Source organism: Macadamia integrifolia, chromosome 6 (assembly GCF_013358625.1).
Source record: "Macadamia integrifolia cultivar HAES 741 chromosome 6, SCU_Mint_v3, whole genome shotgun sequence".
Taxonomy (NCBI): domain Eukaryota; kingdom Viridiplantae; phylum Streptophyta; class Magnoliopsida; order Proteales; family Proteaceae; genus Macadamia; species Macadamia integrifolia.
In genome coordinates, this window is record NC_056562.1 from 6,736,238 (window position 1) to 6,756,349 (window position 20,112).

At 41.4% G+C, this 20,112-nt stretch overlaps 1 non-coding gene across 1 annotated transcript; it reads left to right on the top strand.

Annotated features, from left to right (window-relative positions):
* The first annotated feature begins 2,151 nt into the window (after nt 1-2,151).
* LOC122082959 lies at nt 2,152-2,241 on the top strand. The gene has a single exon (XR_006141493.1). It is a non-coding gene; the product is annotated as a small nucleolar RNA Z122 (small nucleolar RNA).
* The last annotated feature ends 17,871 nt before the right edge of the window (nt 2,242-20,112 follow it).

A 20,112-nucleotide genomic window follows, 5' to 3' on the forward strand; every position in this document is an offset into this window, starting at 1 on the left:
TTTCACATTGCTCGAAGCATATGTGCAACTGCTTAACTTTCATCAAGGAATTGAATTTTGCCCAACGCAGTACCAAAAACCTAGAACTCATGTTGGGATTTTACAATTCTCCACAAAGTAGAATTGTAGGGGGAGAGAATCCCATATTAGGGTTTGGGGTTCTAGGTTCAGGGATCTGAGTTCCAGTTTTGGGTTCTGCATTCAGGGATCTGGGTTCTGGGTTCTAGGTTTCAGGGTATAGGGTTCTGGATTCTAGGTTCTGAATTCTTGGTTCTTGATTCTGGGTTCTGGGTATAGGGATTTGGCTTATTGGTTCTAGGATCTGAGTTCTAGGTTCTAGCTCCAGGATTCAAGGTTTTGGTTATGGGTTCAGGGATCTGGTTTTGGGTTATGGGTTCTTGTTTTCAATTTTAAGGTTCTAGCTTATAGGTTCTTGGTTCTTGGTTCTTGGTTCTTGGTTCTTGGTTCTTGGTTCTAGGTTCTGGGTTCTGGGTTCTAGGTTCTAGGTTCTTGGTTTGGGTTTCTAAAATCTTGGTTCTTTGTACTTATTTCGGGGTTTTGGCTTCGGAGTTTTGGGTTCAAGGATTTGAGTTATGGGTTCTATGCTTGGGGTTCTTGGTTCTGATTTTAAGGTTCAAGGTTATGGGCTCAAGTTCAGGGTTCTGGTTTCAAGATTCTACGTTTTGGTTCTTAGTTCTAGTTTTAGTGTTCTTGGTTCTGGTTTTGAGGTTATGGGTTATTGTTTTGACTTTCAGAGTTCTAGGTTTTTGGTACTGCATTCTAGGTTCAGGGATCTGGGTTTTGTGTTCTAAGCTCATCCTTATAGAGATGCCCGCAGTTTAATATTCTTATTGAAATGGGAGGGTGGAGGGTGGAGGGTGGAGGGTGGAGGGTGGAGGGTGGGAGGGGGAGTTTAATTACTCCCGTAGCGTGCCATCTCTCAGGAGTTCCTATTCATTTCGCATGGTCACGTGGATCACATAGTGAGTAATTATCTATCCAAATGTCTTGCTAATTTTCAATGGCCCTTTTAGTTAACATCCTCCTATCCCTTGCTATTAGGTATCAAGGTGATAAACTTGTGTACTTCATTTGTTATTTTGAAGGCTGAAGCTCTTAGCTGAAACTAAATCATTCTTGGAAGTATTACAAGGTCAATTATTAGTGTCGTCAATTGTATTTCTAGTGGATCAGTAGAAATATTCACTGGAATTTTTCTGGTTTTGTCCACTCCATTGTTTTGTAGGGTAATTTACAACGCACCCCCTGGAGAATGCTAGTATTATAGGAACACCCATCTGTTTCACCAAATTAGACTCAACCCCCTACCGTCAGTCTCCGTTAAGGAATATATCTTATATGCTGATGTCAGCAACTATATTTTATTTTAAATACCAAAATTCCCTTACTAAATGTGAAGTACCTAAAATGGCCATGTAATAATTCTCATCCTCTAATCGATAGTTACTATACCTTTCTCCCAAATCGAGCACTGGAGATCATGGCAGCAGAGGCATTGGTGACAACGGTGACCAGCAAGAACTCGCGACAACTAGCAACGACTCTCTGCCATTAGAGCTAAATACAGCGAGGAGGTGACCCACGGTGGTGGCATCGTTGGAGAGTGGGAGACAGAGATTAACTTTAGACGGTCAGTGATTCATCAGGAAATAAAAACTAGAGGGCAAGTTCCATAAGGTGCCAAACTTGGGTGTTTGTTTCTGGTAAATTGCTGATGCCTCCTGGAGCTTAATTCCGATCTGGAGAGTCAGACGGAGCCCGATTAGAATAGCACTTGATTCAACCACTGATCCTGCTAGAGGGGTTTCTGTCGACAGTCCTTGGATGAACTCTTCATTGAAATTGTGTTACAAAGCTTGGAGAGGACCCTGAGCAGCTTCAATGTTGTACGAGGATTTCAATATTATTTTTGTTTTAATTTAGTTGGTTTCTTCTGATATTTTCACCCATGTTTATGCCGTTATACAGATTTTAGAAGTATATATGTGGTGGGTTCTTTCGGCTAATGTTGAATTTCTTCTTCTGATCTTCATAAAGATTGGAATCCTATAAGCTTTTCTGTGTTTTCTTTTCTGATTATTTCTAGTAGTCTCCGTTTTTTGCTGGTTTCTTTTCTGTTTTGTGTTGAAGTTTGAAATGATGAAAAAGATATCTTCAACTAAGAAGAAGCTCCATTGTTGTGCTATGCTGAATAATTTTGCACGTCAGTCTGATCCCAAAGTTTTGTTTTTCTTGTCCTCATTTTTCCTTTAAACGGTTAATTTTTCTTTGAGTAACGTTCCTTTGGACTGTCAAGCTCTGCCCTCTGTGTCTGATACACTTTAGGGGATTCCCATCTCCAGTCCTCACAACGTCACATCCTGAGAAACTCTCAACCTGAGAAACTTTAGAAGAATTACGGTGGCCCTGTCGTTGCCACCCAAGAGCGGAATACCCCACGTGGATTCATCAGATCCATGAGAAATCGAAAGCTTCTCTTTGAGCTGTTGTAAAGCCTTTCTCTCCAAAGAGTGTAAGTGTCTTCCTTGAAGGAGGGAGATCGAAGGGTGGAGGCCTCCATTAATGAAGTAACGAAGCTTTTCTTGAAGAGCTTTGGTGGGACTTCGGTTTGTTCATTTTCCTTCAGAGTTTGATGGGTTGATAGAGGTTAGATACCTAAGGAATTGGGTCAGATTCCGGCACTGGAATATCTCTGAATCTGAGTTGCAACCAGTTCTCTGGTGAAATCCCACCTGAGTTCTCTAGTCTGGACAAGATCGGGATCCTGAACAATTTTTTAGAACATCCAAGTCGGTCTCGAGGTTCAGAGAGAGAGAGAGAGAGAGAGAGAGAGAGAGAGAGTGACAGGTTCCACCGGAGAAGAAGTTGGAACCGCCAGCGGTAGTTGCTTGTTGCGGACGGTCACGACTCAGTGAGAAGTAACTTAGGTAAAATATGTTTATTATTTGTTTTATTTAAAAGGGTAAAAATATCATTTCAAATCCTTACTTAACGGAGATTACTGTAAGGGGTCTAAGCATAATTTTGTGAAAAAAATGGGATGTTCCTATAATACTGGTATTCTCCAAGGGATGACGTTGTAAATTATCTTTTTTTTTTTTTATATGAAGAATGAATCTTTTCACTAGTATTTCAATTAGGTTTATTATGTTGATGGAGTCACACTTGATCAAACATATTCTTTTTCATTCAATCCTGGAAGTCGACATTAGTGTTTTTTGAATTCTTGGAGGTTTTCCCATGTTGTTAGACATAGAGTTCCTTTATTCACAAGTGAACTGCTAGTTCCATTGGTAGCCAATGACTGGAAATGATATTATTGCTCCATTGAGCCAATATCAAATACTGTGATACTTTCCGTAGCAAAGATAATAGTGTTCTTTAAGATATTGCTTTGCTTCTTTCTAGTTTCTACTGTGATCGTTAAATATCTTGTTGCTCTTCTTTGGGACCATGAGGCAATTAGATGCTCACAAAGATGATAAATTTGGGGTTTGGCAAGGTAAACCAACCATCATATTTTATTTTTTCACATTTTCCCAATCGTTCTCCTCTTTCAACTTTCTTTTTAATATGTCTATCCATGTATCCTATAAAAGCACATACTCTTTATTTTTGACAAACTTTTCAATTGACTATAATAACCATATTACAAAGAAAATATTACTCCTTGCTCTCTTTTTCGAACCGTCACCTCCAAGAGTTTCTTTGTGAAAAATCTCTCCCTCTCTCTTGAACCATCGCCCACCTCGCCAAGAGTCATTTTTGCAAACCGACACCTCTCTCCCCACCACAAATATCTCTCCCATCATTTTCCATTAAATAAAAAAACAGTTGAATCCTCCTACTCATCTCCCTCCCCTGAGTTTCTTCCTGATAATAGAATACAGCGCCCCTTGCTCTCTTCCCCAAGAGGCTCTCTCTCTCTCTCTCATATGATGCAGATCTTTTCTACCGATAACTGATTTGTATCCTTCGTTTTATTAATGACGGTGTGCCAGTGTGTCTTTTCGAAGGAAGAACGGAATATAATTCAAAAGCATCAAACCGAAAGCAACATTTTTTCATCCAATCTTCATTCCCTACAATATATATGACACTGTAAGTAGTTATTCGTACACTGAAAGTTATTATTCTCAATATCCAGGGATAGCTTTAAGTTTCACTGGCTATGTGAATTGTGAATGCTTTAGGAGTAATTTAACTGAGTTCAAATTTAAATTTCTTACTTTTTTGTTTGGTTTCCTTTTGATTTCTGTGTCGTTTTAATTTTTAAGCATTTCCTGATTTAGACTTGGGTCTTATGAGATGATTTCTTTCAAATTGCATTATTTTCCTCTAAATTCCTGCATAAATATATACGTGAGTTTGTGTTATATATCAGGTTGTTCAAAAGACTGCTGCAATTTTTGCGCCTAGGGCTTCCAATGCAACGAAGAATACTGCAATACCTGGGACTGCTTTGTACACTGTTTTTGAAGTTCAAGGTTATGCCTCAATGTTGGTTGGTGGGGCACTTTCCCTCAATTTCATATTTCCATCTAATGAATCTGACCTATGGAGATGTCTATTTGGATGTTCAGTACGTTATGCTTCATTGTTTGTCCTCGTTACATTACATATAAATTGGATAACCAACTAGGTTTTTCATTCCTTCCTCTCACTCTATTACTCCTATCTTTTTACTATTTTCACAAGGAAACTACTTCGAATTGGGACCTTTAGTCATCGGGTCTACATTCAACCTCAAGTTGATTCCTTTATGGAGGCTTACGAGGAAAAAAAGAAAGCCCAATGGTCCTACAGCCCAAAATTTTCATTTCTTTTTTTTTTAGGAATTTTCATTTGTCTTAACTCATAAATCTAAATGTTATGTGTGTCTCAAATTCTTGACTTGTTCTAACAAAATTTGATGGCGAACTTACTTATCTATAATTTTTTTTTTAAGTTTCATCTCACAATGTTCAAACTATAAAATTTAGTCTAGGGGCATGGTTTAGAAGAAGCAACTTTTTGAAATGCGGTTAAGTTGCATGTTGTGATTACGGTTTTGCTTGGCCTATCCCAAGAAATCCTATTAGACAATGAAAACTTTTGATATTAACATATTTGCCTCCATTCAATTTGAAAAACTCTCTCTCTCTCTCTCTCTCTCTCTCTCACACACACACACACACACACACACACATATACAAGGCCACACGTGCATTTGCACGTGCATATTTACTATATGCAAATAGACAACAAGATATAATAAATTCAAAATTTCCATCTTTACAAATTCAATCATTTCTTTAAAATATTAAAGAAAAATAAGGAGAAATCAAGTTCAGATTACTTTTTGTTTTGTTTTCCTTCAAATGCAGGGGATATAAATATATATATATATATATAATCACTGTCTTTGTTAGATAGTTATAGACACAATCTCACTTCCACCTCATTGGATAAGTTTCAATTGCAAGCGTCTACAGCAAAGTCCTCAAAAGATGTCACTAGATTCTATTACTATGATATGGCCCTTCCATAAGTCTCTAAAACTTCATCCCTTACTTAATTTCAAATTTTACTAATAAAATGTTTTTGGGATCTTCTATCATAGGCAATGCTACCTTGTCCATCTGTGTGCACTGCACATCATCACCAAGATTGTTGACATTTAGATTTCCCCCCTCCAAAATATATATATATATATATATATAAGAATCTTTGTGTATTTACATGTGAAACAAGATTTTTAATTAATTATTCACCTCCCTCCCCCCACAAAAAAAAAAATGAATTAATATTGTCACATATCAGAAGAATTCTTATGATTTTGTTATTGCAGAAGAATAGGGATGGCCTACCAGACTCCAACTAGGGAGTGTAAAAGCTCCCACCGGGCTTCTATCTACAATTAGAAGAAGTTGTAGCCCATACCTCTGAGAAAACCCGGGTAAGTACGCATGGTACACTTGGGGTCAATCTAGATACCACTGTCCCTAATGGACTTTTACAACTGGAGGAATTCCCATTAGTGTCAACCTGGTACACATAATCTATCACACCTTGCTCCCCATACTAGGAATACCCATAGTGTGAGTAAGACACTTACCCGACTTACACTTCTACCAGTCTCTGATAGCAGTATCTTAACATTCACAATCACACAACACCAAACTAAAAAAATAATTGTTGCGGAATCAGAGTATAAAGTAGTGGAATATAATTTAAGTGGTGTAACATTTTTCTACCAAAAAAAAAAAGTGGGGTAATATCTAATGATAGGATATATATCCATAACCGAGTTATATCACATACAAATCTCCATGACTTACATAAAATAAGCCCAAAAGAATACTAATCAATATTTCGGTATCAAAATAGCAAAAGATGATCACTCGCCTCAAGGTGTCGCATAAGCATAGGTGTCGCAGGAACAATCCGGGTTGTGGTCCTCAGCCTCTGGCAACCATCAGTCACTTACTCCGTACTTAGGTCAGGAGGAAGTAAAGTCACAACCCAACGACACTACAATACTTGCATCTTCATCTAAAAAGCAACATATATGTGGGGTGAGCTCCAACTAGCTCAGTGAGGGGTGGGGTTCATGCACACACAATCACATATATAACATAATGTCATGAGTAAAGAAATAAACACATAGTTCATGATGTGAATGATGCAATCCATTTGATTATTAAACCACCTAACATACAACTAAGTTGGTTTAATGCAACTACGACGCATTAGGTTGTATCCCTGATCCCGAAACTCGCACATCGGTCACCCAGCGATACAAACCCTAGTCGTGATTAGGAGCCTGCCGGTCCTAGAATGCGACCATTAGTCACCTAACATTGATAACCACTTCCTGGTAGCCATGGCACTAGAATCACCATCAGTCACGGCGAACTATTTCCCGCCTTCGGTAACAATCACATCGTACTGCGGGAGTGGCATTCTGAAAAGGTTCATCAAACATACAACAATTGGGTTATCCAACACCTTAACCCTTTTGGCATGGGGATGTAGCATAGGGAGTGTCACCGAATCATAATATATCATATGCCTTGCATAATGATACAATTACTATAGAATACGATACCGAAATCAACCATCGGTCACATCTCATCCATGTGCAAGCTTATCTAGCATATAAGCAATTGAGTATGAACTAAGCGATATCAGAATTACCATCAGCCACAAAGCATATCCATTTCCAAGTATAGTCCAAGAGTGCACAATACCAAAATCACCACCAGCTACAAAGTGCAATCCATGACTATATCTAGATCTACTGCACATACTCAATGTATGGATGCAACATCCACATAGCGATCATGGTACCAGAACCACCTCGGCCACACCAAACTCCGTCATACATCTCAACATATATCACATATCATACTTTCCAATTTTCATACCATAACAATTCAATGAAAATAACATATCATGGTATTCACATATGAAATTAATAATTGGAAGCATTGATAATTCTAACACATGTGAGCAATTATAGAAATATGAAACACTCCATAAGCTAAAGTCAACCATCCCTCACCTTGGTTGTACTTGGATAGAAGAAATTCTAAGTGCGTCAATCGGATACTAACTCACTTGTGCTCTCATTGTACATGCACATCTTTTTCCTATGTACAAAGGTAATCAGACGTCAATGCGTGTCGAGAACATCGAAGAGGGACCCATAGGGGTTTACCCCAAATGGTATAAGTACTATCAATTTCGGATAGCACAGGGAAGTCACCGTAAATATGCCACTCGAAATATGAAAATTCCACCAGAAACACCACTGATATTTCTGATGGACCAAACAGAGCCTTCCCGAGAGCTAGGACTTCACCGAAAATATGCCATCGGATCCAACCCAGATGTTTCTGGTTGAAATACATCAAATGTTCACTCCATTTGGGGTTTTTCGGCTCGGGCCCGATTGCTAGGATTTGTTCCATGGATTGTGTAGGGGGTCTTCCTACCTCCATTTTAATCCGAAGAAGTTTTGATTCCACTATGCTTTAGGGAGATACGAAGATCGAAAGATCGAAACCTTAACTTCACTTTTGATCAAAGGTGTTGCCGGAGCTCACTGGCTTGGTTTGAGCTTGACTATCAAATGGGAGAGTGAAATACACACATCTGACCTCTGGGGGGGTGCCGGGGTCGAGGTTTATCCCTCCAACTTGGTGATTCACTCCCTTGCTCAACTACAGAAGTTCAAAATGAAGAAGGAGAGTGGTAGGGGAAGTAACACTTACCTTCGGCTAGGATTCCAACAACAAGGTGTGAAGCCAGGAGCTAAGATGAGCTTCCTCCCTCTTCTTCTTCTCCTTCCCTCTTTTACTATCTCTCATCTTTTCTCTCCCTCCCACATTTTGGACAAGGTAGGAAGTGAGAAATGAACTCACTTCCCCTTTCATAGTAAGTTATGGACCTAAGGTTCGTCTGGCTGGGCACTTGTCTGATCTAAGTGGGTTATTTTGTCATTCGAAACACGTGGGCCCACCTCCTTAGACTCATAGGGTGTACAAGTCATGAGGAAGGGTGTGGGAGAGTGTGTGGGGTCATTCAATACTGGAAATGATGTTGGTGGTGGGGTCCATGAGCATCATAACCCATTTGATAGCACAATGGGCCACCCACTGGATTCAGCCCAGGTGCTTCCAGTGGCCTTGTTTCCGGTGGTTAAGGCAGTGTTCTACCTTAAATGCTTATTGTCCCCACTTGGTCATTCCATAGGGTGTTACCCTGTGTTATGGGCATGGTCTTCTGGCAATTTTGGTATGTTTCGGGACTCGTATGGAGGAATGAGAATTCACGTACCATCTAAGATCGGAAGGGTTGAATTCTCTTAAATTGGACTGGCACAAGATGCACAAACAAGTGGGATCCTCCTTTCCCCATTTGCAATGAGTTGCTGTGAGCCAAAATCCATTGGTACTCTCTATCTCTGGTCTGAAATCTATCACAAAAGTTCAAATTAGACCGGTTTAGGGTATGGGTATAACATCCCCCACCTTACAAGAATTTTTTCCTCTAAATTGAATGTACTTGGTAAGTCAAACAATTAAAGATACTGCTTCTTCATTTTGTCTTCTCGTTCCCAGGAGGCTTCTTCATCCATTTCACCTTGACGAACAAAACAGAATGATTGCAGAGGATGTGGTCCTTTCGGTCAATAATCTTCTCCAGGAACTCTATATAGGCATAGTCCTCATCCAACTCATGGGTTACATATGCTAGAACATGAGTCAGGCCAGGTATATACTTCCTCAGCATTAATACATGGAATATATTATGGGTGCCCTCCAACTCTGGAGATAGAGCTATCATGTATGCCACTAATCCTATCCTCTCCAATATGTCATAGGGTCCCATATACCTAGGACTTAGCTTTCCCTTCTTGCCGAACCACATCACTACTTTCAGTGGGGAGATTCGAAGGAATACCTTGTCTCCTACATCAAATTCCAGATGTTTTCTCTTGATATCTGCATAACTCTTTTGTCTGAACTGAGCTACCTTGATTCTTTCTTTGATTACACCCACCTTCTCACTAGTGGCCTATATCAAATCCGGACCTAGGATGTGTTGTTCACCAACTCTGTCCCAATAGAGAGGAGTCTGGCATTTCCTACCATATTGTGCTTCGAACGGAGATATACCGATGGTGGCATGGTAGCTGTTGTTGTAGGAGAACTCAATAAGAGAGATATGCTCATCCCAACTGTAACTCATGTCCAGGGCACATGCTCGAAGTAGGTCCTCCAAGGTCTGAATAGTCCTCTGCGACTGCCCATCGGTCTATAGGTGAAATGTCATACTGAAATTCAGTTGTGTACCCATAGCTTTCTACGCACAGGTCCATAATTTAGAAGTAAATCTAGGATCTCGATCAGAGATGATGCTAACTGGCATACCATGTAGCCGGATGATGTTGTCAATATATAACTTGACCAACTTATCCATGGAGAAGGTGACTTTAATTGGCATAAAGTGAGCTACTTTGGTCAAGCAGTCAACAACTACCCAAATGGCATCCATACCCTTGTTGGTGGTGTAATCCTGTGGCAAAGTCCATGGTGATATTCTCCCATTTCCACTCTAGAATAGGTAGCAATTGTACCTTGGGCTCTCTATCTCTCTGCCTTGACTTGCTGGCATGTGAGGTACCTCGATACGTGTGGCTACATCATTCTTCATTCCCTTCCACCAGTAGGCAACCTTTAAGTCCTTGTACATTTTGGTGCTACCAGGGTGGATGGATTATGGAGAATTGTGTGCCTCTCTCAAGATAGTATCTCTCAACTCATAATCACTAGGCACGCACAACCTCCCCTTGAATTTAAGAATTCCCCCTTCGGTTAAGGAGAAATCCAAGTCCTTCTGTTTCCCTTCTTTCTAATCTGCTATCAATTTCTGTAACTCTGCATTATTAACCTGAGCTGCAATAATTCTATCCACTAGGCTAGGTTGTACCACTAATGTCGATAGTGACAAGGTGACACCTTCCACTTGTAGCACCAAATCTAGCCTCCTCGCCTCCTCGATGGCTCATTGGTGGTCAGTGATGCAAGAGTTAGTGCCTCAGATTTCCCACTAAGTGCATTGACTACTACATTAGCTTTTCTTGGGTGGTAGTGGATAGTACAATCATAATCCTTCATCAACTCTAACCAATGCCTCTGCCACATGTTAAGTTCCTTCTGGGTGAAGAAGTACTTAAGGCTCTTGTGGTCACTGTATATCTCACTCTTCTCACCATACAAGTACTGCAGCCAAATCTTCAAGGTAAATATCACAGCTGCCAACTCCAAATCATGGGTTGGGTAGTTCTTTTCATAGTCCTTCAGTTAGCGAGATGTATAGGCAATGACTTTTCCATACTGCATCAGCACACAACCCAACCCTAGTTTTGAAGCATCATTGTACACAACCATACCACCTATACCGGTTGGAATATTCAAGATCGAGGCTAATATCAAGTTTTTCTTAGCTCTCTGAAGCTTTTCTCACAAGCATCGGACCATTCAAATTTCACACCCTTTTGTGTGAAATGTGAGAGAAGTTCTCACTAAACCTCCTGTAGTATTTGAGCATTTCCAGAAAACTACAAATATCTACCACATCCTTAAGAGTGTCCCACTTTGGCACTACCTTCACCTTTCCTAGGTTAACCTCTATACCCTTGTATGAGACAGTGGCCTAGGAATGCGACTTGTGAAAGCTAGAACTCACACTTGCTGAATTTGGCGTAGAGTTGTGCTTCTCTCTCAGATGTTGCAGTACCAATCTTAGGTGGACGGCATGTTCCTCTGCACTCTTGGAATATACCAAAATGGCATCAATGAACACGATCACAAACTTATCCAAGACATCCTGGAATAGTCGGTTCATCAAATCCATGAATGCAGCTGGTGCATTGGTCAATCCAAATGACATCACCAAGAACTCATAGTGTCTGTACTGGGATCTAAAGACTGTCTTGCTGACATCACCATCCTTGATCCTAAGCTGGTGGTAGCCATAAGGTTAATTTTGGAAAATATAGCACCCTACAAATGATCAAATAGATCATTAATCCTTAGCAAAGGATACCAGATCTTGATTGTTAGCTTGTTAAGCTCTCGGTAATCAACGCATAATCTCATACTTTTGTCCTTTTTCTTGATTAGTACTGGTGCTTCCCATGGGGACGCACTAATTCTAATAAATCCCTTCTTTGAAAGATCCTGAAGTTGCATTTGTAACTCTTTCAATTCTGTGGGAGCCATAAGGGGCTTTCGACACTGGTGCCGACCATAGGAATAAGTCTATCACAAACTCTATTTCTCAGTCTGAGGGCAGTCTCGTCAAATCAACTGGGAACACATCTAAAAATTTCATTACCACATCCAATTCAGTTAATGGCTTGGCTTCAATCTCAGCATCTATCACGGATGCTAAGTAGCCGTGACAACCTTTATCCAGTAGCTTCTTCATCTGGGGAGCCGATACAATAATCCTCTTAGGTTTCTTGGGTTTGTCTCCCATAAAGGTGAATTCTCCCTCATCATGGATGGTCTAAAGATTATCATCTTCTATATACATCGCACACTGGCTCTGTATGTAGACAACTAGTCCATTCCTAAAATCACATTGAAGTCGATCATATCTAACTCGATCAAGTATACATTCAAGTTATGTCCATTAATAGTCATCGGACATGGTTCATATACATAATTCAAACCGACCACACTTCTTGTGGGTGTACTAACTACCAAGCACTGAGTTAAACTCTTGGGTGGAATCCTCATTTTTCTTGCAAATGTCAGTGACACAAATGAATGAGAAGCTCCTGAATCAATCAACACATGTGCAGGTAATAATAAAATCAATAAGGTACGTGTCACCATGCTTGGTGTTGCTTCTGCATCTTCTGTTGTCATGGCAAATACCCTTCCTGAGGTCTATTGTTCAGCTGGGCCTTTGCTGGTCTGCTGGCTGGGTAGTACTGCTAGGTCTGGGTGGCAATGTGTAAGGTGCATCACCCAGTTGACGGTTGTCCTGGTCATGTCTTGGCTAACTGACCGGGCTGATCATAATGAAAACATCTTGGGTTTGAACCCACAGACTAAGATACACCACTAGACCGGGAGGATTGGGAGGTTTGGCTTGCTTCGGGCTTTCTAAACTATACCAGGGCTAGGTTGAGATACAGGCCCCTGGAAACCTTGTTGGATCCCTTGGAATCAGTTGACCCCATAGGTCTCTTTCCCACTCCTTGTTGTGCTGTGAAGATGTCTCTGTGCTGACCCTTAATGGACTTAGCCACTTGGACCACCTCAGCGTAAGTCTACAACCTTAGCCCAACCATTGTAGAACTAATACTTGGCCTTAAACCTTTCTCAAACTTCTTGGCCTTGGCCCGATCACTTCGGATGTGTTCAAGAGTGAAGTAAAATAGCTCCTCAAAGCGTTGTTGATATTCTAGTATTGAATGGGACCCTTGCACCAAGTGCGAGAACTCACTCTCCCTTCTGTCTCTGAAGCTCTCGAGAAAGTAGTTTTTGAAGAACGTTTCTTTAAAATCTTCCCAAGTGGGGTTTGGGTTAGCTGCCCTCAGAATGGTCTCAGTGGATCTCTACCAAGCATTTGCCTCATTCTGTAGTTGATAACTTGTACATAGTATCTTTTGTTTGTCTGAGCAGCCCATCAACCTAAAATCTTTCTCCATACCTCCTATCCATTTTGATGGCAACAATTGATCTTGGCCCACATTTGAGACCTATGGGGGCCGAAGCCTCTGAAACTTTTTCATCATCTTAGTGAGATTGGTCCACCCTTCCACTTGCACTTGAACTTACCCTGTGCTTGCCCTTGTACTTGCCCCTGCACCACATCGGGAGTTTGTGGGGCAATCGGGCTAGTGGGTATCAGAGCTAGTGCCTGTGGGGCAGTGGGTGTGGGAGGTGGATTTTGGGCCTTAATGGGAGGCTAGATCCAGCTGTCAATCCCAGCCATGAACTGGGCTTGCGATTGTTCTACTTCATGCATCATGTTGCCCATTATGGCGGCAACATCTTAGGCCGTGAGAACAGGTGGGGCCAACGACACATTGGGTGGTCTATCTCGGTTCTGAGTAGGGGAGGTGGGAGGTGATGTATGGGAATGAGATCGAGATTTCTGACGTGACATAATTCCTATTGAGGAATTCTTATTAGCCACACGCACATGTACAAGTAGCATGTTATAATAAACATGCATAGAGGGCCCACATGGTAGCACTTACATAATAGGAATGAATAATTAAATAAGGAATAAAAATCAAAATTCAATCCTATATTGTACTGTTCACCGAAAACTGGGGGGTTGTTCATTGAAAATAGGGCCAATTTCATTGGAAATATAGGTCTTGTTTTCGGTGGACTAAACAGAGGCCAATCCTGATGAAAAATTTTCACCAAAAATAGTCACCAAATTCAGCCCAATGTTTTCGGTGACCTTGTTTTCAGTGGATTTGAAACACGATAAAAGGGGTGCAGGGTTCATTCTTCTCCCACCAAAACCCTATTGCACTTTGTGAGAGGAAGGAGAAATAACCAAGGAAGGTTGTCCTAGCTGTTCCCCACCTTTTGTATGTGATTTCTCACCCAATTGCCTCCGCCTATGACTTCAAGGTGAGTTTCTCTTTCTCTTTAACATAGTTTTTGAGGTTCTTTATTTGTTTCTTCTTCCCTAACCTAGGTTTTGATTTCCAAAACCCTAGGTACTTGTTTTCGCGCCTATGTCTAGACGCTGAGCCCTTCCTCATCGTGCCGCAGCTCAACAACAATGGGCTCTCCCCACGAAGGAGTAATATAATCACTATTGGTTCCGATCCATGGTTAAGCAAGACCGTTGGGAATCCTTCAAATACCGAAACATCGATCCCAGTAAATATGTGTATGTGAGGAACTTCCGAGGATTTCGTATCCATCAATAGTTTGATGCTTTAGGGTGGTACCATATACTAAAACCAGACTGACTGTACTATCCCCAACTGGTGCGCTACTTCTACAGTAACCTTCAGTGCAAAAACCATAGCACCGAGGATATGAGGATCACCTCAAGAGTGAAGGGGGTTGACATATCATTCAATTTGGCAGAGTTGGCCATGATTCTAAGGATCTCCAATGAGGGGAAGTTGGCCTACTGCCCTCCTAGGACCTTGTCTTATGAGTTTTAGAACTTTGATGTCCAAGAGGAGATGGGTCGTATGCCGACAAAGAATGCTTTTGGGTTGCACCGTACCATCAACTACCGTGGTACCCCTAAGTGGACACTACGATGAGGTGTGCCGGATGATTCAACTGAATGTCCTCCCCACAAGTGGACACTACGATGAGGTGTCCATATTGCAGGTGTATGTCACATACTGTGTTTATATGGGGTGCCACTCCGTCTTCCCTACCTTCTGACGTGACCATGGTAGTGAAAACTGAAGAACACAAGGCCGAGAATCTCTGTTATGGCAAGTTACTGATCGCAGTGTTCAACCACTTTGGGGTGGAGTTGGAAGATGAGGAAGGACTGGGGGTTGACGTCATTGATTTCAACCAAGAATCTCTGAAGAAGATGACCATCAACATGGATGAGGCAATTGAGGATGAGGAGGAGGAAGAAGGGCAGTAGCCCATGGATGTAGAGGACCAGTAGGGAGGTGGTCATGGGGATGATCAGGAAGGTGGGCCAATGGGTCTAGATGATGTTAACCCACCTGCTTTGGAGTGTTTCTCCCACCACCCTCAAGGATTATGGGGACCACAATGGCTTCTTCCTCTAGGGGCTCGAGAGGTTATGTGCTGAATGATGTGATGGTTCATCTGTGTTACACCCGTGCCCTAATCCAGTCTAATTTGAATTGTTGTGACAGACCTCAAATTGGAAATCGAAAGTACGATCGAGTTTTGACTCACGACTGCCATTATCAAAGGGGTAGAGATGACCCCACATGTTCGTGCATTGTATGCCTATCTAACTGGAGGGGATTCATACCTTCTGATTCCAGACGGTAAGTGGCCCGACTCCCCACACTTAAATTTTGACTTGCATCAAAAATTACCGAATGACCTTGAGCATGTCCGAGGGCAACCACCCGTGCAAGACCAGCCATGGGACAGCAGGCTGTCAAGACAGTAAGATATCTTGACCACCGAAAATATGCCACTGGAAGCAGCCTGGGCCTAGATCCAGTGCCTGCTTTCGGTGGGTTGACAGGCTATTGTCGGGGTTCCGATGCCCATGGTTCCTGCCACTCACATCCTAAATGGTTCCAGATGATCCCAAATCATCCTTCACACTTTCCTCATGATGTGGGCATTTTACGAACCTAAATGGTCGGGTCCTCGTGCCTCGAAATTCATTTTAACTTGATTGGTCCAAAAGGGGTCCAACCCAAACATACCCTAAGGTCCACTTAAGTTATAAGTTGGAACCCTCATTTCCCTTGTGCTCAACGTAGGATAGGAGAAAAAGAGGAGAGGAAGGAAGAAGAAGAGGAAGAAGAAGAAGGTTGGAGGCTTACCTTGGTGCCAACTGCTGCCAAGTTGTCAGAATCGCTGCCAGAGGTAAGTACACTCGCTTCCACCACTCTCTCTCTCTTCATTTTGATCTAGACAAAGATAGGTATGGATGTAATCTTAGTGTACAAATCATGTTAAGGTCGTAGAATGCGTGTTCTACCCTTCCGGTGTTGTTGCCGAGCTAAAACCAAGCCCGGTGAGCTCCCATAACATGTTTTGCCAAAAGACCAACTAGGGTTTCAATCGTTCGATCGACGTGTCTCCTAAACGGCTTAGTGGAATTGGTATTTTCTTAGCTTCGAATGATGCTAGGAACATCCCCTACAAACTCCATGGAACAAATCCTGACATCGAGCCTTACCTCAATTCGAGTTGGACCTTTCTATATTACCACCGGAAATATGGCATAGGAAACACTATAGCTATTTTCGATGGGTTGTTTTTAGTGAAGAAATGAGCCTTAAGTGCTCTATCTTCTCCACTGGAAACAAGACTGATATTTTCAGTGGAAATGCCCTGTTTCCAGTGGGTGTTTTCGGTGACATTACTGTCACTTGGGGACAGTGTCTGTACCCTTTTGGGTGACCTGTGTGGGTCCCTCTCAATATTCCCGATGTGTACTAATGTATGATTCCCTTTGTGTCTAGGACAGTGATGAGCACATGCCCCAAAGCCAGAATTGATTTGATCGATCGGTAGCCATACTTGAACCCGAACACACCTGATCATATACCAGGTGAGGGATGGACTGTATTTATTTTGGAATGTTTATTATTATTAAATTTCTCACATGCTTAGAATTATATGTTTAATTATAATTATCATTTTAGGATCATGATATGAACTGTATGGAGATGTATGACGGGATCCGGTGTGGCCGAGGTGGTACCAGTACTGTGATCGTCGTGTGTTTGGTTGTGTGAGATGGAATCCGACGTGGACGAGGTGATACCAGTGTCGTGATTACCGTATATATGTTACATTCATGCATTGATTATGTGCATTAGAGTTAGTTGTAGTCACGGGTTACACTTTGTGGCCAAGGTCTCGCTAGTATCATGTAACCCGGGACTGCATTTGGAAATGGATGTGCTTCATGATCGATGATTGGTACCGGGGTCACATAGTCTATACTCAACTGTGATATGTATGCTAGATTAGGTAAACGGTGTCGTGTTTCACTTTGTGGCCAAGGTCTCACTGGTATCGTGTACCCAGGACTGTATTTGGAGATGGATTACACTTTGTGGTCGAGGTCTTCCTGGTATCATGTAATTCATACTAACTATATCACTATGAAGGCATGTAGCATATATATGGTTAGGTATCACTCCCTATGCTACAAACTCTGGTCAACAAGGGTTGAGGTGTTGGATAACCCATTGTGGTATGTTTGATGTGCCTTTCCAGAATGCCACACCCGTGGTATGATGCAATTGTTACCGAAGGCAGGAACCTGTTCGGCATGGCCGATGATGTACCGGTGCTGTGACTGCCAAGAGGGGGTTATCAAGGGTTTGCTGGGTGACCCATGGATGCATACGGGGACCGACAGGCTTCTATTCACGACTAAGGTTTGTATCCTTGCGTAGTCGATGGTAATTTCGAAACGAAGGATACATGCTCCCTAGTAGCATTTACCAGACTTAGTTTGTATTATTAAGTGGATAATAAATAAATGAACTACATCACAAGCATCATGGACTATGTGTTTAATTTTCATAATCATGCATCATAAATTATTACTGCTATTGTCTTGCTTGGATGTGCTTGACCTCACCCCTCACTGATCGAGTTGAAAAGTTCACCCCACGTATACACCCATTTTTAGCTGATGATGCAGGTATCGTGGTGCCAATGGTGGGTGACCCAATATCTTCTGGGTCAGAGTATGGTGTGAGCGACTGGTGGATGCCAGAAGCGGAGGAGCATGATTAGAGGTGCTCCTTGATAGTCAGCTACCTAAAGGAGAGTGAGTGAAGGCCAGACATGACGAGCTTAATTTTCTCGATGAAAGGTGCATGAAAGCCATGGATAATCTGAAGAAATATCAACTAAGAATAGCCAGTGCCTTTAACAAGAATGTGCAGCCCCACCACGTAGAGGTGGGTGAACTTGTTCTTCGAGAACAAAGAGCCCCAATTCATGACTCGAGAGGAAAATTTAAGCCCAACTGGAGTGGCCCATTCATCGTCAAAGAAATGTTGCCAAGCAAAGCTGTGAAACTCATAGACCACAATGGCGAAGAAATACCCGGACTGGTCAACATGGATCAACTCAAGAAATATTATTTCTGAAAGGGTGAAAATGCCCGAACTACGTCAGACCTGATTCCTCTCAAGGAATATATAAGCAACTGGACATGTGCAAGTGCAGTCTCAACCATCTCAAGACAATAAATTGGTTCCTAAATTAATTATCAAGGTATCTTAAAATATCATCATAGTTTGTATCCCCCAAGAATAGCCATTTGGCATGCAAGGTTATTAGGTATCTGTCATTTGCCTATTTTTCTATCAATTCTTATCCAGGATTCTATCCCCCAAGAATCGCCATTTGGCATGCAAGGCCATTAGGTATCTATCATTCACCTATGGTCCTTCAAATTCTTATCCAGGATTCTATCTCCCCAAAAGTCGCCATCCGGCACCAATTTATCAAGGCCAATTCATTCCCCATCCTTGATCAAGTAAAAAAAAAAATTAACTTGATGCAACAATGGTAAAGGTTTGGTTATGTCAATAGTTAATGAGTAATGCTTTGATAAATCACCACATCTTCTCTTTGCTCGTGATAACTGCAGGATAAGTCATGAACTCCTTGGATGAGACATTGACGAAATGGACCTTGGATATACGGATAATGGCACCAAGACTGCTAGAATCCATGAATATGTCAGTGCTTAGTCAAATTGGGTGCATAGAACTACATCACAATCTACTCCGATAGATCCCTCAGCATTGGGATGTTGATTTACATGTATTTGGGTTTGGGTTGATTGAGATCTATCCAACTCTCAAGGAATTCCTAGTTTACATGTTATCTCTACCTAAGTGCAAGTTGATTCAACCATCTTTGAAGAAAGATCATTCAGAAGAGATTCAAGACTTGTTCGGATGGGAAAAAGAGGAATTGAAGCAATTCGTCAGATATGGAGAGATTGACATTCTTAAGGTGGCTACGATCTTTATTCAATATCTACCACTGGGAGGAATCGATTAGCAAAGGTCACTAGATGCTTATCTACTGTGCATGATAGCTCGCTATATTCTCCGAACTCCACGACGTGATGCACCAATTGTCTTGATAGAAGTGATAAAGCAATTGAAGAAAGGAAGAGATATCATTCTCATAGTCCTTGTAGAAACATTCAAAGGGCTTGATGACATGAACCATAGCCATAGATTCAAACTTGATCATTATCATGGAAGTCCCGCCATTTTCCAACTATGGCTACTTGATAAGCTAAAGCTGAACAGGCCATCAAATGGAAGTCAACTTGGGGCTCTTGGTTACTAAGGAAGGAGGGAAGCCCCAAAATTCAAACTCACTGATGATTGGAAAGAGTACCTATAAGAAAGAATTACAAAAGACATTGCGTGGAAATATCCAAGAAAGCCACAAGAAAATTTTCTGATGAAGACCCCGGGCTACAACTATGTCAGATTAATGGGATTAACTCACACATCCTTTTATTTACCTACATACATCAGTCGATAATATGGGCTCAGAGCAATAGTGAACTTCCACCCACCCCAAGAGTTATCTCCCCACTTTGTTGCTTATTTATCTTGCCTATGGTAGGAAAGTTGTTACCCTCCCATGTAATTCACTTGGTAATAGAATGAGGTGATGTTTGGATTTTAGCATCATTCCGGTTATTCTAATGAAGACTTGAGTTGTGGAATTAATCGTGCCTTAAAATTCAAACTCCTGAACTCCAAAAAAAAAAAAAAAAAAGATAAGTTTTCATTCCAAAATAAAGAGCCAAGTCTGGCCATATATATATATATATATATATGACCATGGGGAGGGAAAAGGAAAAAGA